The 14614-nt window shown below is 65.0% G+C and overlaps 1 long non-coding RNA gene across 1 annotated transcript; it reads left to right on the forward strand.

Moving 5' to 3' along the window:
- Positions 1 to 6804: 6804 nt before the first annotated feature.
- Positions 6805 to 8805, forward strand: LOC141963786 (uncharacterized). The gene is made up of 3 exons (XR_012634204.1): positions 6805 to 6867; positions 7973 to 8089; positions 8436 to 8805. It is a non-coding gene; the product is annotated as an uncharacterized LOC141963786 (long non-coding RNA).
- Positions 8806 to 14614: the final 5809 nt, after the last annotated feature.

Consider the following 14614-nt stretch of genomic DNA (forward strand, 5'->3'; position numbering starts at 1 on the left):
GCGGTAGCCTCTAGAAACGCAGGGAACGGCCCTGAGCCAAGTACCTGCCCCAGAGTCCTCGAGACCCTCACAGAGTTGCCCAGGATGCTCTTGTCCCACAGCAGCCGTGGGACAGGGAGGGCCCTTTGCCCGCAGCCCCTTTCTCTTTCCCCGGTTTCAGCGTGCCGCTCCTCCTCTCGCTTGCCCTCGCCTCGTAGTTTCTTCCGCAGGCCACGGATGCCTCTTCCTTCTTTCTTCTCCGGGAGCTGGTGCCTGGAAGGACGGCGCGGTCGGGCGCCAGCTCCTCTGCCTGGACGACGGGGAAGCCGGCCGCCTGAGGGACCTTCCCTCAGCGTGCTCTGGCCCCCGGCCATCCCTCCTGCCCCCTGCCCCGGCCTGAGCCGCCTCAGACCCCATTTTCTCACCTGGTGGTGCCCGGCGGCCTGGGGGCTTAAAGCATAGAGGGAGAGGGGACAGGGGTACGGCAGGGCAGGGGGAGATTTAGGGGGACAGGCAGCACGGGTGGGCCTCAGCCACCAGCCCCTTGCAACCGGCTGCTCCGCAGTGACGCGGCAGCTTCTCCCAAGCGATGAGGAACCCCCCTCGGGAAGTTCTGCTTCCCCAGCCCCCAGAACCTCTTGGGAAAGGGCCGCTGCTGCCGATTCACCTGCCTTCAGGGCAGACAGCGCCCAGCACTCTCGATAGTGCTTGGCTGGCGCCTTGTGTGGGGTGGCGGCCCTGTTAGCGGGGTGCGGGTCAGGGTGCCCCTGTAGCGGAGAGGAGGGGCCTCGTGGGCCTTTGGGACCGGGGCTGCCCTGTAAGTCGGGGCCTGGCCCGTGCCCTGCAGTCCCGGCAGCGGCTCGAGCCCCCTGTAAGCAGGGGCGCAGCCTCTGTGGCCGCCGTTTTGCATGCCCAGCTCCGTTTGCCCAGAGTGCCCAACTCCGAGCCCAGCTCCAGCGCCGGCCGCGACTCCACGTGTGGCAGCACCGGAGCACCGATTGGGTAAGAAAAGCCGATCTGTGAGGTTTTTTTTTGTGGGGGGGGGGGGGGGGGGGTGGGGGTATAGAGGAATAGTGGTGTGGGAGGGCGGCCAGGGTTCGGGTGGTGCCGTGTCAGGCTCTCGCCGGGGACCGTCGTCCCTCTCAGGCCTGACGGCACCCTCCTGCTCTTGCAGCACTTGGTGGTGGAGAAGGGAGAGACATCCACCGCATGCGGAAGGCCGTGCAAGGCAAGGGTTAGCAGGAGGAGCAGCGAAGGAAGTCTGGGCAGCAAGCGGAAGAAAGAGAAGCGCGCTCTGGGCAAAGCGCCGCTGTGAGGGGCGGAGCGGCCGCCTGAGGAAAAGGGGAGCGCAAGTCGGCGCTGCCTCAGCAAGAACCGGATCGACTCGGGGCCGAGGGATTGGAGCCACCTTGGCGGGGGATCAAAGCTGCTGCAGGGTGGGGGGCCAGTGCCGTCACCTAGGAGGGGCAGCAGAGCTGCGTCAGGGCGCGTGGGGGGGACTGGAGCTGCATGAGGAGGGACCGCCATCACCTCAGGGGCTGAGGAGGGTCCAGGCCCTGACAGACGCTGCCAGCAGCCGCCGGATGCTGCCAGGAGCCCATTGCAGATGAGAGCCCGTCACGGTCCCTGCACGAAGCACTGGAGCACCGACTGGGTGAGGAAAGCCGATCTGCGAGGTTTTTTCGCGGGGTGGGTGGTGGGAGGGCGGCCGGGGTTCGGGTGGTGCTGTGGCCAGCTCTCGCCGGGGACCAGCATCGCTCTCGGACCTGACGGCATCCTCCTGCCCTTGCAGCAGGCGGCGGAGCAGCGTGGAGGTCTCCGTCCTGTACCGCTGCAGGCCAAGAGCGGAGGAAGTCTGGGCAGCAAGAGGAGGCAGGAGAAGGGCGCTCTGGGCAAAGGGACCTCCCTGTCACCGGGGCTGTGGTCGCACCAGCGTGTCGCCAGGACCTTTGGTGCCCTGACCGGCTTTGTGCCGGGTGACCCCCCTGTAAGCAGGGCTCGGGTCTTTGGGTTTTTGCTGGCCTTTTGCCACGTCACCCCGTGGTCAGGCTGCCGGGCAGGTGGCAACCCTTCGAGGGGGGTGAGCGGCGCCGTCTCTGCGGCCGGGGCGGGAAGCGGAGCTCCTGAAGCACGCCGTGGTGGTGAGCCGCAGCCAGGCCGGCCGGCCTGTAACTTGGGCGCGGGGGGGGGCCTGGCAGCGGGGCCGGGGCCTCTGCTCTGTCCTCCGGGTGGGGGAGCTGGCGCCTGGCTGCGCCTTCCTTCCGAGCACCAGCTCCTCGAGAAGCAAGACAAGGCATCGTGAAGGAGCTGCGAGGCCAGAGCGAGGGAGAGGAGGAGCGGCGGGCTGAAGAGAGGGCTGGGGGGAGAGGCGGGAGCTCCGGGCAAAGGGGCCTCCCCACGGCACCGTTGCCGGCACCTTTGGTGTCCTGGCCGGCGCTGCGCCGGGTGACCTCCCTGTAAGCAGGGCTCGGGTCTCTGGCCTTTTGCCCCCTTGCCCCGACGGTTTGGCTGCCCGGAGAGAGGGGCGACCCTGTAAGGAGAGAGCGTCACCGTCCCCGCACCGAGGGGCAAATGGGGCTCTCTGGCCCCCAAGCCCGCCCTGTAGGCAGGGGAGGGCTGTTTCCCCGGCCCTGGCGGCTTTCTGCCTGCTGGCGGCCTGGCCAGCGTGACCCCCTGGAGTCGGGGCGCGTCGCGGCACTTGTCCCTTGATCCCCCGCGAAGCCCCGTGGCACGTTGAGTCCCTCTGGGCTCCGTGCGTCCGGGGGGGCAGGTCCGAGGCTCTGCTCTCTTGCTCGCGGGAGGGGACGGCTCCCCAGACATTGGCTGCACAGAGCTCGCTCTCTCTTCTGGGAAGTTTTCTTTCCCCCCGTCCGTGTCCGTGTGCCTGCCTGTGTCCGCGTCGGTGCGAGTGAGCGAGTGAAGGAGCTTCTTGTTTAGGCCCCTGTTGAAATCGCTGCAGCGTACTTAGCTTAAACTTCCCGGGAGGGAAAGAGGGGCTCTGTGCAGCAACAGGGGGTCGGTCCCCGCTGAGCCCGCGAGCGGAGGGCGAGTCCTGGCTGGCCCCTCCTTTCCAAGGACGGAGCCAAGCCGCGCGGTCGTAGCACGGCCGACGCGCGACCCGCCCGCTCTCTGGGCCTGGGTGGCTGCCTGTCCTGCTGGCGACCTGCCAGCGTGCCGGCCCCGTACTCGGGGCGAGTGCCACGAGCCGTGGAGCCCTCTGACCCGACGGCCCTGTAAGCAGGGTTGTGCCCGTCCGCCGCCCTCGGCAGGAGGAGCGGGTAGCGAGCGGGCGTCTGCGGCCCCCGGCCTTCGAGGGCAAAGGCTCGGCAGTTGTGTCCCCTTCACCGAGAACCGCGGTAGCCTCTAGAAACGCAGGGAACGGCCCTGAGCCAAGTACCTGCCCCAGAGTCCTCGAGACCCTCCCAGAGTTGCCCAGGACGCTCTTGTCCCACAGCAGCCGTGGTGACAGGGAGGGCCCTTTGCCCGCAGCCCCTTTCTCTTTCCCCGGTTTCAGCGTGCCGCTCCTCCTCTCGCTTGCCCTCGCCTCGTAGTTTCTTCCGCAGGCCACGGATGCCTCTTCCTTCTGTCTTCTCCGGGAGCTGGTGCCTGGAAGGAAGGCGCGGTCGGGCGCCAGCTCCTCTGCCTGGACGACGGGGAAGCCGGCCGCCTGAGGGACCTTCCCTCAGCGTGCTGTGGCCCCCGGCCCTCCTTCCTCCCTCCTGCCCCGGCCTGAGCCGCCTCAGACCCCATTTTCTCACCTGGTGGTGCCCGGCGGCCTGGGGGCTTAAAGCATAGAGGGAGAGGGGACAGGGGTACGGCAGGGCAGGGGGAGATTTAGGGTGACAGGCAGCAGTGGTGGGCCTCAGCCGCCAGCCCCTTGCAACCGGCTGCTCCGCAGTGACGCGGCAGCTTCTCCCCAGCGATGAGGAACCCCCCTCGGGAAGTTCTGCTTCCCCAGCCCCCAGAACCTCTTGGGAAAGGGCCGCTGCTGCCGATTCACCTGCCTTCAGGGCAGACAGCGCCCAGCACTCTCGATAGTGCTTGGCTGGCGCCTTGTGTGGGGTGGCGGCCCTGTTAGCGGGGTGCGGGTCAGGGTGCCCCTGTAGCGGAGAGGAGGGGCCTCGTGGGCCTTTGGGACTGGGGCTGCCCTGTAAGTCAGGGCCTGGCCCGTGCCCTGCAGTCCCGGGCACTTTGCAGTCCCGGCAGCGGCTCGAGCCCCCTGTAAGCAGGGGCGCAGCCTCTGTGGCCGCCGCTTTGCATGCCCAGCTCCGTTTGCCCAGAGTGCCCGACTCTGAGCCCAGCTCCAGCGCCGGCCGCGACTCCACGTGTGGCAGCACCGGAGCACCGATTGGGTAAGAAAAGCCGATCTGTGAGTTTTTTTCGGGGGGGCGGGGGTATAGGGGTGTGTGAGGGCGGCCGGTGTTCAGGTGGTGCTGTGGCCAGCTCTCACCCAGGACCGTCGTCGCTCTCGGACCTGATGGCATTCTCCTGCTCTTGCAGCAGTTGGTCGTGGAGAAGAAGGGAGAGACATCCACCGCGTGCAGAAGGACCTGCGAGGCAAGAGCGAGCGGGAGGAGTAGCGGCAGCGGTCCGGCAAAGAGGCGAGAGAAAGCCCTCCTGGGCAGGGGATCTCCCTGTCACCTGGGCTGTGGTCGCCTCCAGCGTCCCTGCCCCTTTGGGGATGTTTTCTTTGGCTCGTGAGCAAGTACTCGGCTCTTGGTAGTTCTCCAGTTTTAGAACCTGCTCCCATTCCACCTGACGATGACCCAACTTCCTGAAGTTTTCTCAAAACTCCTTCCTGTACTTGGATGTGGCTGCACCAGCCGTGGGGAGCGGGAGGGCTCTGCAGCCACCCGCAGCGCCCTTTGAGGCTGCGTGGGATGCCGGGGGAAGAGCAGTCGGGAGCAGGGTTTTGGAGGTGGATTCCCCTGCTCTGAGTGCTTCTCTTTCCGCACCTGTACGGGGAAGGAAGCGGCTGGATCTCAGCCTCTGGAGGAGCACGTTCCTCTTCCCTGCCCCAAAAGGGCGTTTGTGCCCACCCTTTCCCCATCTGTTCAGTGCTGGGGGTGCTCAGTCAGATGCTTTCTCCAACTGGGTGTTCCCCATTTAGCTCCTTTTCTGCCCAACTCGGCTTTAACCGCTGCCTGCCACGTGGCGCTGCGCGTGGGATTTTAACCTTTGGCAGCCGCTGGAATGTTTGCGGCGTGTGTTGGTCCTGGCTGCTTGCAAGGGGACTCTCGGGGTGAAGCGCTAAGGCTTGGACAATAGGGCCAAGCCAGAGTTGACTTGTAGACGAGTCCTGTGTATTTTGTAACTGTTAACCATTGTGCTAACAGGTATTTTACTAAGTGATAACCAACCACCTATTCCGATGTAAAAAGTGGAAGTATCGAAGCCTGAACAACAGGCCCTGAGCCGAAGCTGCTCACTCAGTATGTCATCGTTAGTGAAACAGGTGTGGAAGACGTAGCTCTCTTGAATGTACATTTATCTTTCTTTGTGTGGGGATAAAATAACCGGGTCGTGGAGACCGTAGTCTGGCCCTGTGGCCTGACGTGAGCCCTTGCACCTAGTCTGCCTGGGTAAGCAGAGGAGCTCCCTTAGCTTCTCCCCTGAGCCCTGGCCAGGCTCCGGGGGAATCTAATGTGAGATTGAAACCAGATATTTCCGCTCCAAACCAAGGTGCCAGCTCTTCTGGCTTGCCGATTTTGGGGTATAGAAGGGTGGACCCGCTCACAGCGACTTTGGAGGCCTCACCTACGGGTGGACGCACCGCGTAGGGTTTCCCACTTGCCGGGAAAGGCTCTGCAAACCCTCGCTGTAACCGGGGCTGCCTGCGGGTCTGGGTGATGGCAACGGGTGCAGGTGCTGAGGGATCTTTTTTAATCGCTGTTCCCTCTCTCTCAGGCAGTCAGGATTTGATGCGTTACCCTGTATTTTCCTGTCTGTGTGAGTGCACTATTCCGTCTTTTCTTACTGTGTGTTTTCTGTATTCTTCTGTTATTATTTAGCTATTTCTAATAAAATACGCCTGCTCTTTTCACTCTGGTGTCTGAGTTGAATTGATATCCCTAATCAGCAAAACGGGGGGAGATGAGGTGGCGCTTTCCAGAGCCGAGGTCGGTGTCGGTTTGGCTTTGGGCTGAGCTGTAGCCGCCGCGGCGCTAGTTCCTGGCAAGGGGACGGACGGGGGAGCTGTCGGGGCCAGAGCTGCCGTAAATATAATCAGACAGCTTGCTCGGGTTCTCCAGCTCCTAGCGTACGCTCCAGAAGAGCGGCTGAACGCGGGCAGAAATGTTCCTGGATTTATCTGGGGTTTTTTTTTAAAAAAAAAACTATTTCTGCTATCACCAGGATTTGAAAAACTAAATTGGATAAATGTGAGTTTAGGAAAAATATCTAACAATACGTGTGCTTTTAATAGTTACTGTACTGGTCTCCCAGGGACCGAAGTTACGCTGTTTCGTCCTTAAAACAACTCTGCGCTCCCGTGTCGCGTTGTCACAGGCTTTCCTCCCCCTTCCACCCGTCCGAAGAGCCCTGAGGCTGCTCTGACCGACACTTCGGTCACCCCGCTGAGTTCTGGGTCACAAGGCGAGACTGCGCTGCCCTGCGCTGCGGCCGTGCCGGAGCTCCTCCCTCTCCGGGGGGTTATAAGATTTGGCAGCGTTGGTCCCGTCGGCCCGCGCACCGAAGCGGTCTCGCCCAGCGGCTGCTCCCGCTGGCCGGGGAAGGTTCCCCCGGCGGGGAGAGGCGACCTGCGGCGTGCGGCTGCGCCGGGCGGCCCCCGGAGTGCGCGTGCGCGGCGGCGGCCCCGCGACCGGAGGACCGGCGGCCCATAGAGCGCGAGCTCGGAGGAGCGACGGGCATCTCCGGCGTTTATTAACGGTGCTGGTCGCTATAGTTACCGGGGGGGGGGGGGGAGCGTGGGCCGGGCCGGAGGAGCCGCAGGGGCGGGCAGGGAGGCTGCAGGCAGCGCCCCCTCCCTGTCCGGGGCCGGTGCTGGAGGAGGAGCCGGTGCGAGCCGAGGCAGGAGCGGGGCCGCGCGGCCGGGCGGCTGCGGGGAAAGGTGCGGCGGGACCGGGGGCGGAGGCCGCTCCGCGTCGGGGCCGGGCGGCGGCGGCGCTGCCCGGAGCCGCGCGGGGCTGCGCTCGGCCGGGCTTCCGGGTGCGCGGGCGGCGCGGCGGGAGCCGTAGTCACGTGCAGGGGGCTTCCGGTCGGCCATGTTGGCTCCCCGGGGCACGCCGGGAGCTGCAGTTTCTGCGCTCTCGGTTCCCCGCAGCTGCGGCGCTGGCGGGCGCGCGCGGCACGGCACAGCCCTCGGTACCGGCGCGGCCCCGCGGCGCGGCCCGAGACGCGGTTTTGTGGCGGTTTCCCGCGGGCTGCCCGCGGCTCCCCGAGACGCGGTGTGCCCCCCGGCCCGGGGGTGCGCATGCGCGGCCGCGGCGTCTCCCGGGAGTGCGCATGCGCGGCGGAGGTGAGTGTTGGGGCTGCGGCCGGGCCGGTCCGCGGCAATAAGGGTCCCTGCCGCCTCCGTGCCCCCTCCCGAGGCCGCGCTGGGGCCGCGCGTGTCCGTTCCTGCCCCGGGGATGCCGCCGGCTGCGCCCAGCTCGGGCTGGCGTGGGGTGTCTCTGCCCGGCCTGGCGCTTCTCACGTCCCACGGAAGGGACGGGCGGAGCCGAGCCTTCCCGGCCGTGGGCAGCGGGGCGGGAGCCGCCGCGGCTGGAGCTGGAGGGGCCGGAGAAAGGGAAGGAAGGAGAACGTCAAGGGCATGTGGGCAGCAGCCGCCTCGCCCTGCAGGAGGAGAGCGCCTGCCTCTCCGGGTGAGCGAGGAGCCCTCTGCACAGTCCGCAGCGGGCCGGACCGCCAGCGTGCGCCCGGGGTCTGCGCGCGTCACCCCAGGCGCGGAACGGCCGCGGAGCGAGCGAGCGAGGCTGCGTGTGTCGGAAGCCACGTCTTGTAAGAGCCGAGAGACACCCGCGTATTCTTTTAGGGGGAGGTCAGCCGGGCGAGTGGAGTTTCAGAAGAAGAGGAGGGGCAGGAGGAAGGAAGGAGAAAGAAGCATCAGACCTGTCCAGTTCTCCCGGCAGTGCCGGGAGCGAGAGCCGCGGTGAGTCCCGGGCCCTCGGGGCCCTGTCACTCCCCTTGTATGTCCCAGTCCCTTCCTGCCCCTCTCTTTCCCATGCTGTGATTTTTTTTTTTCTTCTCTATACGTTTTCTTTCTATTCTTCTGCCTTGCTCCCCCTTCCTCTCTCACTTTCTCTCTCTTGTCTTGCTGCTTCCTTTTCTTTTTCTGTCTGCACTTCTGACTGCTTGTTCTGTACCTTTTGCATCACTCCTCAGTCCATTTCTCTCTCGATCCTTCTGTTCTGCTCCTCACTTCTCAGTTTCTCTCTCTTTCCTCTGTCTTACTCCTGCACGTAGTGTGTGATTGAATGAGGTTCTGTGTCTAGCAGGCCTCATCTCGTAAGAGCTGTGAGACACCTACATCTTCTCATAAGTGGAGGACAGCCAGGCACCTGGAGCTGTAGAAGAGGAAGGGAGAAGGCAAACAGAAGGAAGAGTCTGACCTGTCAAATTCTCCTGGCAGCACGGAGAACTGCAGTAAGTCCCGAGCTCTTGGGCCCCTCTCATCCCTCTTGTGTGTCCTGGTCCCTCCCTGTCTTTCTCCTAGACTCCTCTCTTTCTGGTGCTGCTCAACTTTTTTTGCTCACCTGTATCTTCCGTCTTGCTTGGAGCATCTCCCTGTCCCCATCTTGTAGGTCTTCCCTTTCTCTGCCCTGTACCCTGCCGCTCTTGTTGCCTTTCTCCATCCCTCTCTGTCCAGCTCCCTGTTCCTATTGATGCCCCTTTCTTCTTCCTGCACCCGCTGCTATTCCCTGCGATCTCCATCTCTCTCTTTCCTGCTCCCTGTCCCCCGTTTTTCATTCCTACCTCCGTCCCTCACCGCCTGTCTGGCCTTTTTCCTTGGTGTCTTTCTCTCTGGCTGACTCCCTTCTGCTGTTTTTCATTTCCTCCCGCTCCATCTTGTTGCCCATCGCTCTTTTGTCTTCTCTCTCTCCGTGTGTCGCTGTCTGTCTTCCAGTCACTGTTCTTTAATTCCTCCCTCTTCCCTGTAGCTTGCTGCTATTTTTTTTTTCCCTGTTCTCCATCATGCTCTGTCGGGTGCCCTGTCCCTGTTTATCAATTCCTCCCTCTGCCCTGCGGTCTGTCTCTTTTCACCATTTAATTTTTGCCTCGCTCTCTCTCTGTCTGGCTCCTTGTGCCAGGTCTGTGAATTCCTTCCTCTGTGCCCCGTACCCCCTGTGATCTTTGCTGCTTTGTGGCCTGTTTCTGGCTGGCGCTCTGTTACTATTCAGTAATTCCTCTCTCGATGCCTTGTAGTCTGTTGCTTTTGTCTTTTCTCCATCTCTCTGTCTCTGTTTCCCCTGTTTTAGAATACACCCCCCCACCCCCACCCCCCTTCTTTCTGTATGCATCAGGATTAGTTTTTGGCTCCAGGTCTCTTTTTTTCTGTGTCTCTGTCCCTGTTTCCTAATTCTTCCTTCTCTGCCCTGTCACATGTAGCGATGTGATTTGTTTTGTGTTCCTTCCCATGGTTTGCTGTCCTGACTCCCCATCGCTGTTGCTTTTTCCTCCCTCTGTGCCCTGTTCTCTGGAGCTTTTTTGTCTTTCTTCCATCTTGCTTGGTCTAGCTCCCTGCTCCCCCCCCTTTTTTTTTTCCCCTCCATGTCTGTTGTGCCACCCATCCCAGCTTTTTTTTTTTCTGCATCTCTATGCTGCTCCTCGTCCTTCTTTGTTGGTTTCTGTCCTGCTCCTCCTTCTTCTTTCTGCTGCCTGTTTTCTTCTCTCCCTGCTGCTTTTTTTTCTGCATATCCACGTTGGGTTCCCTGTCCCCATCCTCTCACCGCCCCATTGCTCATCTCTTGTTTTCTCTCTACCCCTGTACTAGTCAGCTAGCTGCCACCTTTCTTCTGTCTTCTTGTGTCCTGCATCTTGCTCCTCATGTTTGGCAGTTTCCAGCTCTGCCCAGCAGCTTGTTGCTCCAGGAACCGACTGACTGTTCCCGGCTGGACTGAGGAGCGTGGCTCCGGGAACAAGCGCCAAGGTGTGCCAGGGGCAGGGGCAGCATTAGGGGCCCTGAGCCCCGGAGCAGACTCACTCCCTTCTGGGACTTGTTCTGTGTGTGACTGAATAAACACTTGCTGGCTGCCGGCTGACTTTTGTGCTTCCTTTGCCCCAGGTGAGGGGCTGGGAGGGGTGATGATGCTCTGTGGGGGTGGGTGATGGCCTCCAGCTGTGGGCTGGGGCTGGAGGGGCCCCAGGTGTGGGCAGTGAGGCTGATGGCAGCGGCCCCTCCCTGTAAAGGGCTTGCTCCGGGTGGAGGGGCGGGTGCTGCTGTTAAGAGCAAGGCAGCCGTCGGAGGGGTCGGTGTCAACCAAGGGAGGAGCAGAGCAGTCGCTGAGCATTGCTGGGCCCCGGCTGCACCGAGGGAGAAGGTGAGTGGAGCCGTGCCATCAGCTGGCAGCTCCTGGGGAGGATGGCGGTGCCTGCAGGGTGGCAGTGTTGGAGGTGGTGGCAGGGGCTGCCCCGAGCCGGTGGTGAGGCTTCTGGGTGCACTGGTGGGGGTTCGGAGGGGTGAGCAACGGTGTTGCTGCAGGGTCAGAAAGCAGAGAAAACTGCCTCTCGCAACCCAGCGGGAGCTGTGGTCCTGGCGTGTGGGGTTTCTGGCCAGCCGCGTTGGTTCCCTGGGTCACGCTGGGATGCGGGGTCTTACAGCGCTTGGCGTGCAGGCAGCCGTGCCGCGTTGGCCAGCACGTGCCAGGAGCTGTAGGTTCTGCAGACTCGGCTGCCAGGCAGCTGCACCGCTCGTGGGCGCCCGTAGCGCGGCGCAGTCCTCGCTACCGCCGCGGCCCCTGTGGCGCAGCACGAGGGATAGTTTTGTTGCCGCTTTCACGTGGATTCCCGGGGGCTTCCAGCCGCTCCCCACCAAGCGTCGTGCCCGTTCCTCGAGAGCGTGTGCGCAGTGACGTGCCGCTCGGCCGCTGCTCGCGCGGGGGGTGGCGCTCGCCTGCGCTAACCGCCGCTGCCTGGCAAACGCCACACGGTGCTGTCGGTGGGCGACACGGAGGTGGCCCCGTGCCCCACGCTGCCGCCCGCCAGCAACGTCAGTGCGATGCTCCGATGCCCGTGGGGGGGTGCGGCCACGCTCGGTGCCCCCTCCTGGTAAGGAAACGCTGTCGCCGCCCCACGTCACGCTGCCGGCGGGCGCTCGGTGCGCGAAGGGCAGGACTGCAGCGCCGGCCCTGCACAGGTGTGCGGCACCGCCAGAGCCGCCTGCCTGCTGCCGCAGCGTGAGGCTTGCTGGGCGTGATTCCTGGTGGTGAGCGAGGGCCGAGGCCGCCGGTGAGGCCGACCCGCCCCTTTGGCAGGTGTGGGGGCCCCTCCTGCCCGCTGGCCACACGGCAGCGGTGGGGCAGGAAGCTTCACACCGCCTGCTGTGTCAGGCCTCGGCTCTCCTGGAGGTGACCCGGGCCGGGGGAGCCCCAGGGAGTTACCCGAGAGCTGGGACAAAGGCAGAGGGGAAGAAGATGGGTGTCCCCCGGGGGTTGGTGCTGGGTGCCTCCCCAGCTTGCCAGAGCTCCCCTTGAGCTGGCACTGGCCTCGCCCGCACCGTGTCCTGGCCCCAGGTCTCGCACCTCACCCTGAAGCCCGTCCCGTAGCCCCAGGTCACCCCCGAGCCCCGCGGGGATGGCGGCAAGCCGGCCCTTGGCGCCTCCACAGGAGCCCCTGTGGAAGGGGGGCTCCGGCCAGGGGCGATCTACGGTAATAACGGCAGTCGCTTCACCTTCTCCCAGAGGCCTCACCGGGGCCGCGCTTGCCTGTTCCTTCCCTGGGGATGCTGTCGACTGGACCCACTTCAGAACTGTGTGGGGTTCTCTGCCTGCCCTTGTGCTCCTCGCAGCAGAGAGGTGAGAAGGGACAGGCCCCTGGGACGTTTTCTGGCTGTGGACAGGAGCTGTCACAGCTGAAGCTGGAGAGGCCTGAGAAAGGGAAAGAAGAAAATCAAGGGCATGTGGGCAGCAGCTGCCTTCCACTGCAGGAAGAGAGAGCCTGCCTCTCTGGGCGAGGCAGGAGCCCTCTGTACAGTCCGCAGCGGGCCGGACCGCCAGCGTGCGATCAGGGTCCGTGCGCGTCACCCAGAGCGCAGTACGGCCGCGCAGCGTGCGAGCGAGGCCACACGTGCAGGAAGCTGCGTTTTGTAAGAGCCAAGAGACACCTGCGTGTTCTTTGAGGTGGAGGGCAGCTGAGCGACTGCAGCTCCAGAAAAGGAAGGGAGGAGAGAAGGAGAAAGAAGGGTCTGAATTGGCAAATTTTTCCTGGCAGCGCTGAGAGCGACAGCTGCGGTGAGTCGCGGACCCTCGGGCCCTGTTGCCCCTCTTGGACGTTTTGGGCTGTCCCCTGGCCCCCTCTCTATCCCATGCTGCTATGATTTTTGTTGGTTTTTTCTTCCCTGTACTTCTGCTCTCGTTCGTTCCTGCTCCCACTCCCTCTTGTGTCTTCTTCTAGCTCTCCCTTTTTCTTTCTTCCAGATGCTTGGTCCTGCTCTCTCTCCTCCCTTTGTTTCATCCTCCCTTTCTCTCCTGTAACCTAGCGCTGTTATTTTCCTTGTTCAGTTCTTGTTTCAGATCGGCTTTGGGGTCTTTTTTTACCCACAGCTTTCTCTGGCCAGTTCCCAGGCATTGTTATCCTCTGCGAGCCTGTCTGCCGCTCCATGTGCCTGCCTGCCCATTTCCCTCCCTCCTGGTAATCCTGCCTCTATGCTGTGACCGAGCTCAGGCCGCCCCTGCTCCTGTATCTCGGCTTTCGGCACGCCCCCGGCGCTTTCGGCACGCCCCCGGCGCTTTCGGCACGCCCCCGGCGCTTTCGGCACGCCCCCGGCGCTTTCGGCACGCCCCCGGCGCTTTCGGCACGCCCCCGGCGCTTTCGGCACGCCCCCGGCGCTTTCGGCACGCCCCCGGCGCTTTCGGCACGCCCCCGGCGCTTTCGGCACGCCCCCGGCGCTTTCGGCACGCCCCCGGCGCTTTCGGCACGCCCCCGGCGCTTTCGGCACGCCCCCGGCGCTTTCGGCACGCCCCCGGCGCTTTCGGCACGCCCCCGGCGCTTTCGGCACGCCCCCGGCGCTTTCGGCACGCCCCCGGCGCTTTCGGCACGCCCCCGGCGCTTTCGGCACGCCCCCGGCGCTTTCGGCACGCCCCCGGCGCTTTCGGCACGCCCCCGGCGCTTTCGGCACGCCCCCGGCGCTTTCGGCACGCCCCCGGCGCTTTCGGCACGCCCCCGGCGCTTTCGGCACGCCCCCGGCGCTTTCGGCACGCCCCCGGCGCTTTCGGCACGCCCCCGGCGCTTTCGGCACGCCCCCGGCGCTTTCGGCACGCCCCCGACGCTTTCGGCACGCCCCCGACGCTTTCGGCACGCCCCCGACGCTTTCGGCACGCCCCCGACGCTTTCGGCACGCCCCCGACGCTTTCGGCACGCCCCCGACGCTTTCGGCACGCCCCCGACGCTTTCGGCACGCCCCCGACGCTTTCGGCACGCCCCCGACGCTTTCGGCACGCCCCCGACGCTTTCGGCACGCCCCCGACGCTTTCGGCACGCCCCCGACGCTTTCGGCACGCCCCCGACGCTTTCGGCACGCCCCCGACGCTTTCGGCACGCCCCCGACGCTTTCGGCACGCCCCCGACGCTTTCGGCACGCCCCCGACGCTTTCGGCACGCCCCCGACGCTTTCGGCACGCCCCCGACGCTTTCGGCACGCCCCCGACGCTTTCGGCACGCCCCCGACGCTTTCGGCACGCCCCCGACGCTTTCGGCACGCCCCCGACGCTTTCGGCACGCCCCCGACGCTTTCGGCACGCCCCCGACGCTTTCGGCACGCCCCCGACGCTTTCGGCACGCCCCCGACGCTTTCGGCACGCCCCCGACGCTTTCGGCACGCCCCCGACGCTTTCGGCACGCCCCCGACGCTTTCGGCACGCCCCCGACGCTTTCGGCACGCCCCCGACGCTTTCGGCACGCCCCCGACGCTTTCGGCACGCCCCCGACGCTTTCGGCACGCCCCCGACGCTTTCGGCACGCCCCCGACGCTTTCGGCACGCCCCCGACGCTTTCGGCACGCCCCCGACGCTTTCGGCACGCCCCCGACGCTTTCGGCACGCCCCCGACGCTTTCGGCACGCCCCCGACGCTTTCGGCACGCCCCCGACGCTTTCGGCACGCCCCCGACGCTTTCGGCACGCCCCCGACGCTTTCGGCACGCCCCCGACGCTTTCGGCACGCCCCCGACGCTTTCGGCACGCCCCCGACGCTTTCGGCACGCCCCCGACGCTTTCGGCACGCCCCCGACGCTTTCGGCACGCCCCCGACGCTTTCGGCACGCCCCCGACGCTTTCGGCACGCCCCCGACGCTTTCGGCACGCCCCCGACGCTTTCGGCACGCCCCCGACGCTTTCGGCACGCCCCCGACGCTTTCGGCACGCCCCCGACGCTTTCGGCACGCCCCCGACGCTTTCGGCACGCCCCCGACGCTTTCGGCACGCCCCCGACGCTTTCGGCACGCCCCCGACGCTTTCGGCACG

The sequence above is a fragment of the Athene noctua genome, chromosome 9 (assembly GCF_965140245.1).
Source record: "Athene noctua chromosome 9, bAthNoc1.hap1.1, whole genome shotgun sequence".
NCBI lineage: Eukaryota > Metazoa > Chordata > Aves > Strigiformes > Strigidae > Athene > Athene noctua.